The sequence below is a fragment of the Mastomys coucha genome, unplaced genomic scaffold, assembly GCF_008632895.1.
Source record: "Mastomys coucha isolate ucsf_1 unplaced genomic scaffold, UCSF_Mcou_1 pScaffold20, whole genome shotgun sequence".
NCBI classification, from domain to species: Eukaryota; Metazoa; Chordata; class Mammalia; order Rodentia; family Muridae; genus Mastomys; species Mastomys coucha.
Genome location: NW_022196903.1, coordinates 81632410 through 81638517, shown reverse-complemented (window position 1 = coordinate 81638517; position 6108 = coordinate 81632410).

Genomic DNA, 6108 nt, shown 5'->3' with positions numbered 1-6108 from the left:
GCTATAGCTTAGTCTAAGGAAGTAAGTTTGCCTTCTCTATATTGATACGAATACTAAGTGAACAAAAGTTTAAAGGAAAAAAGGGGAAATTTTCAGAGACTCAGCTCTCTCCCCTAATTAGTTCAGTCTTTAATGTGAGTGATGGCAGAAGCCTTAAGCAACTAACCAAGGTTGAGATATTAACCTCAGGTACCTGTTGACATTTATCACAATTGTAGGAGTCAAAGGCAAAGTCACTGGTAGGACTAGTTGTCTGGTGAGGGCAGCTCTTTACTACCAAGATGGCACTTTGACATTTCCATTGTCTAAGGAAGGACTTGCATATCGTCATATGACAGAAAGGCAGGAAAGGGAAAGCCCTTTTACAAAGGCATCTTGCAGATGGATTCCTCTTGTGCCATCATCTCCCAAAGTCGCACTGAAGAATTAATGGCCTAAAACGATGAACCTCAAATGACCGGAGAAACTCTAGTCAGTATGCTGATAACACCTGACATGAAAGCCAGCATAGCAATGAGAATATCCACTGGCATTATTGGGCCCTAAAAACATTTTTTTTTTTCAAAACAGGGTTTCTCTGTGTAGTCCTGGCTGTCCTGGAACCCACTCTGTAGACCAGGCTGGACTCTAACTCAGAAATCCGCCTGCCTCTGCCTCCCAAGTGCTGGGATTAACCTTGAAACCATTTTTAAAAACTAATAGTAACAATCATCATCATCATCATCTACAGATAAAACTTTGCTTCCCTAAAGTTCCCTTTTCAACCCTATAAAATCTCTAAGTCCCCTGCATAATGGCGGTGTACAGTCTCCACTCCCAAAATGAGACTGCTGCCCCTTTCTTTGCTCTGAGTGAAGGACAATAAGGCCTTGAAAGATTTGTCTCCTCTTTCATTTCCATGTTGCCTGTATTGATTCTGATCTAATGAACACATCCCAATATTGTTGGCTGTAATTTAAAGAATGTAATTTAAAGGTAAATTTATGGAGGAGATGGAAACATTCGAACATTGATACCAACTAATGAGAAGAGAGAATGCAGGGAAGGACATGCTCCTCCCTACAGAGCAGAAGTCAGGAAATTAGCACCTGCAGGCCAACAATCTGTCTGTGTCTATAAAGTTTTATTGGAACATAGCCACATTCATTTGCCTGTAGCTTATGATGGCTCACACACTACAACAGTAATAGTAGTGTAGTTGCAAAACAGACTATATGGCCCACAAGACAAAACTACTTACTGTTTGCACATGAGTACATACATTATGTATGGAGAGAGGGCTCAGTGGTCCATGATAGCCTTCTCCCCTGGATATGTATAGCGTAAAGACTGCTCCCCTATAGCCTTTCCCCCTGGATATGTATAGCGTGAAGACTGCTCCCCTATAGCCTTTTCCTCTGGATATGTATAGTGTGAAGACCGCTCCCCTATAGCCTTCTCCCCTGGATATGTATAGTCTGAAGACTGCTCCCCTACACAGACCATTTCTACTAAGATCAGCTAAACCTATTCCCTTGATCCAGCTGTGCACCATAAACCCTGCTTCTGCTTCCTTGATTATCTACATATAATAGCCCCACCTCCTAATTCAGCTGTATGAAAAAAAAAAACCACCTCTCTGTTCAACTGTATATACTAAATGTGCTGAACTTCCATGATGCTGTCGTTTCTTCACCAGAAATCCCCGCCTGCTTTCCTGTGTGTCCATGTATCTGTCCAACCATTCATATTTTCTTCATTCCCTTACTGTCCCAGACAAGCCCATCCCTAGAGTCACATTGGATGTGACACATGCTGGCCATTTTATGGTTCCTAGATATCACAGCTGGTAGAGCTATTTATTGCTTCCCTCTATTGGAAGCTTGCATAGCCACTTCTAATAGCATGAAAGCTAGTCCTCAGAGAATATTTTCATATTTATGATTGACAATGGAGAGCCCAGCTCTCTATGAGCAGGACCACCTATGAGAAGGTGGTCCTGGGCTATATAAGGAAGCAAGCTGGAGCCAGGCGGTGGTGGTGCTTGCCTTTAATCCCAGCACTTGGGAGGCAGAGGCAAGTGAATTTCTGAGTTCAAGGCCAGACTGGTCTACAGAGTGAGTTCCAGGACAGTCAGGGTTATACAGAGAAACCCTGTCTCAAAGAAGGAAAAGGAGGAGGAGAAGGAGAAGGGGAAGAAAGAGAAGGAGAAGGAGAAGCAAGTAAGCAAGCAGGCTGGCTGAGCAAGCTATGGAGAGCAAGCCAATGGGCAGCATTCCTCAATGGCCTCTGCTTCAGTTCCTGCCTCTAGGTTCATGCCTTGAGCTCTGTCCTAATTTCTCTCAGTGATGGACTGTGATGTGGACATACAAGCCAAATAAACATTTTCCAACAGAAAGCAAATTGCAACACTTTTATGTATTTACTCATTTTTATTTTGTGTTGCATGTGTGTCTATGTTTACAATAGGGTTTCCTCTGTATCCCAGGCTAGCCTAGAATTCACTGTATAGCCCAGACTAATCTTGAATTCACAGTAATTCTCCTACCTCAGAGTGTTGGTACTATAGGCCTGTACCAACTTGCTTGTGTTTGGGAGTATTCTGAGTTTCCTTACTCCTAGTTCTGTCTAAACCCCTGGTTGCAAAACAAGACAAAAGTAACCATGATGGAAAGTAACCTGGCATCTTCTGGAGGGTAGAGAGTGAAGTGTCAGCTCTTATAAAGCTCAATCTCTGTCACTGTTTAACCCTCCAACTGTCCGAGGGGAAGTCCCTCTGAGAAGGCTTGTCCTGGGCTTTACCCCAGAAGCATTGTGGGAAACTGTGCTAGGGGCTTTTAAGTATCACAGTGACCTGAGGTAGTAACAATTGTTGGGAAAAATAACAAGTTGATGAAACCATCTTAAAGGGGCGATGAAGGAATTCGGGGGATCTAAAGCCTGCACATATGTAGAACTGGGCAGAAGCACAGGAAATACACAAAGGACTGTAAGATCTGACCTTTGGCTGACCTTTTGGTTCTGTGCACATTGGAAGGGAAGGATGAGATGCAGCTCAGCAATGGCTTGGTGATGATTAAGTTTATTACACACAGCAAGAGAAGAGATCAGCCACTCAACACTCCACACGAGCTGTAAACATCTGGGAAGCAGCAGTCGACACTTCTGTACACCCTTCCTTGTCAATACTTGTACACAAAACAGTGGAAGGCTTTGCCAGTTCCCATCTGTCTGAAGCATCGGTCTTTGTCAACAGTGTACTCAGGCCTTCATTCACTCCTTTCCCATCCATCCAATGTTTCCTTCACTCGCCATGCAACTGACCATTAAAGGTAAGTAAGTTTTCATGTGTGCACAGAACAAAGTTGGGAAATTTAATAATCCTCAGTGTTTAAAGAAGTCTCTCTCCAGTAACCGTTGGCCATTCAGCTAGCTGTTCAGACAGTTCAAAACTAAAAAATAAAACTGGGGGCTGGGTGTGGTGGTGCACATGTTTAATTTTTAGCATTTTATGGGAAGAGGCAGGTGGATCTTTTTGGGTTCAATGTCAGGCTGGTCTACAGAGTGAATTGGAGGACAGCCAGGGCTATGTAGAGATACCCTGTCTCAAAAAGAAGAAGCAGGAGGACAAGGTAGTGAAAGAAGAGGAGGAAGAAGAAGAGGAAGACAAGATTATGAGGAAGAGAATGAAGAAGAAGAGGAAGAGGAGGGGAAAGAGAAGGAAGAACAGGAGGAAGAGGAAGAGGGAGGGGGAGGAAGAGGAAAAGAAAAAAACTGTTAACCTTACAGAGAAATTAGACAGATAGAAATAGACAGTGCGACTTGAAGCTGGAGAGATGATTCAGTGGTTAAAAGCACTGGCTATACTTACAGGAGTCCCAGCAGCCCTTATGGTGTCTCACAAACATTAGTCATTCCAGTTCTAGTGGATCTGATACCCTCTTCTGACCTATATGAGTACCAGGCATGCATGTGGTACATAGATATACACATACAGGTAAAACATCTGTACACATAATATATATATATATGTATAATATGTATTATATATATACATATTTATATATCTTTAAGTGTAATTTCTTCAGGTGTGGTGGCAAGTGTTTGTAATCACAAGCACTTAAGGAGATATAGTCAGTACAGGCATAAAGAGCAGGTGCTGAAATCCAGCCTGGGCGCACGACATCCTGTCTTGCAAACAAAAAAGGTACTTTTCAGTATGTTGTACTAGGTCAAGTGGATAGTTATATGGCAAATATTTTTTGTTTGTTTCTCCTCCTCCTCCTCCTCCTTCTCCTCCTCCTCCTCTTCCTCCTCTACCTCCTCCTCTTCTTCCTTCTCCTCTTCTTCTTTTGTTCATTTTTTGAGGCAAAGTTTCTCTGTGTAGCCCTATCCTGACTGTCCTAGAACTCACTCTGTAAACCAGGCTGGCCTCAAACTCACAGAGATCCTCCTACCTCTGCCTCCTGAGTGCTGAGATTAAAGGCATATGCCACCACTGCTTGGCTTTTTTATTATTTTTATTTTTATTTTTATTTTTAAACTATTTTTTTTCTTTTTTGGGGGGTGGATATTTATATATTTATTAATTTGAACTTAGAAGCTTTATTCTAGGGGGCTGGAGAGATGGCTCAGTGGTTGAGAGCACTGACTGCTCCTCCAGAGGTCCTGAGTTCAATTCCCAGCAACTACATGGTGGCTCACAACCATCTGTAATGGGATCTGATGCCCTCTTCTGGTGTATCTGGAGATAGCTACAGTGTGCCCATATGCATAAAACAAATAAATACTTTTAAAAGAAGAAGAAGCTTTATTCTACAACTTGAGAGAATATCTTTGCCTCTCCACAAACTTTTAAATTGTTATTAGGATAGAGAGATGACTCGGTGGTTAAGAGTACTGGCTGTTCTTTCAGAGAACCAGAGGTTCAATTCCTGGCACCCACATGGCAGCTCACAACTGTCTGTAACTCAAATTTCAGGGGATCTGACAGCAGGAACCCTCATACCAGTGCACATAAAATAAATCATTACATTGCTATTTCCCAAAGATTCCTGGCAACCCTTATTATGATCTCTATGTTGTTTTTGGTTAAGTTTTTTCTCTGTGTGTCTCTGTGTGTCTCTGTCTGTCTCTGTCTGTCTGTCTGTCTCTCTCTCTCTCTCTCTCTCTGTGTGTGTGTGTGTGTGTGTGTGTGTGTGTGTGTACATTTGTTTGCATGAATCCAGGCAAGCATGTGTACATGTATTGGAGCACAGTATCAGGCATTGGTCCTCACCTTCTTTCTGGTCTGAGTCATGGTCTGTGTTGGTTTATGCTGCATATGCCAGACTAGCTGGGCCTCAGGTTTCTGGGGATTCTTCTGTCTCTACCTCCATTTCCCTGGAAGTGTGCTGTGATTACAAAGTCTTCCCCAGCTTTTATGTGGGTTCTGAAAATTCAAACTCAGTTCTCAACTATTATGAGGCAAGTGTTTTTACCCACTGACTCATCTTTCCAGCGATCCATGAGTCTTTTGTTTGTGTGTTCTAGATAGCATCAAACTGTTTAGCCTTGACTGACCTAGAACCATGCCACCACACCTGGCTTTTGAATAAACCGTCAACTTGCCCATCCACAATATAGTTAAGGAGAAGGGTTGGTTTTGTTTGTTTGTTTGTTTTTGGAACTATGAGAGCGAGAACAGGCAAAGGTAATAAACTAAGAGGGTCCGAAGACTGGCCTGATCGTGAGAATAGTAAGATGGTCAGAAGACTGGCCTGATCGTGAGAATAATAAGAGCAGAGTATGTGTGGGGAGAGACCAAAAGGGAAGACAGAGATAGGGAAAATGTGAGGGGGGGAGGGAGAGAGAGGGCAGGGAGCGAGCGGGAGAGAGGGGGCAGGGAGCGAGGAGGAGAGGGAGGAGGAGAACAAAAGCATAGCCGAGATAGCAGGGTTATAAGGAGAGAGTAGCTTGAAAGGAGGGAAACCTGAGAGTTGGGCAAGTTTAGGGTGGAGAGGAGGTGAGATGGCAAGGGTGCCAGCACAGCCTCTGAAATGTGTGACAGTGGGTGACACCAAGGGAGGCTGGTGGCCAGCATGTGCTCTGCTATGTAAACAGGGACCACAGATAACTGGTTTTCTCTTC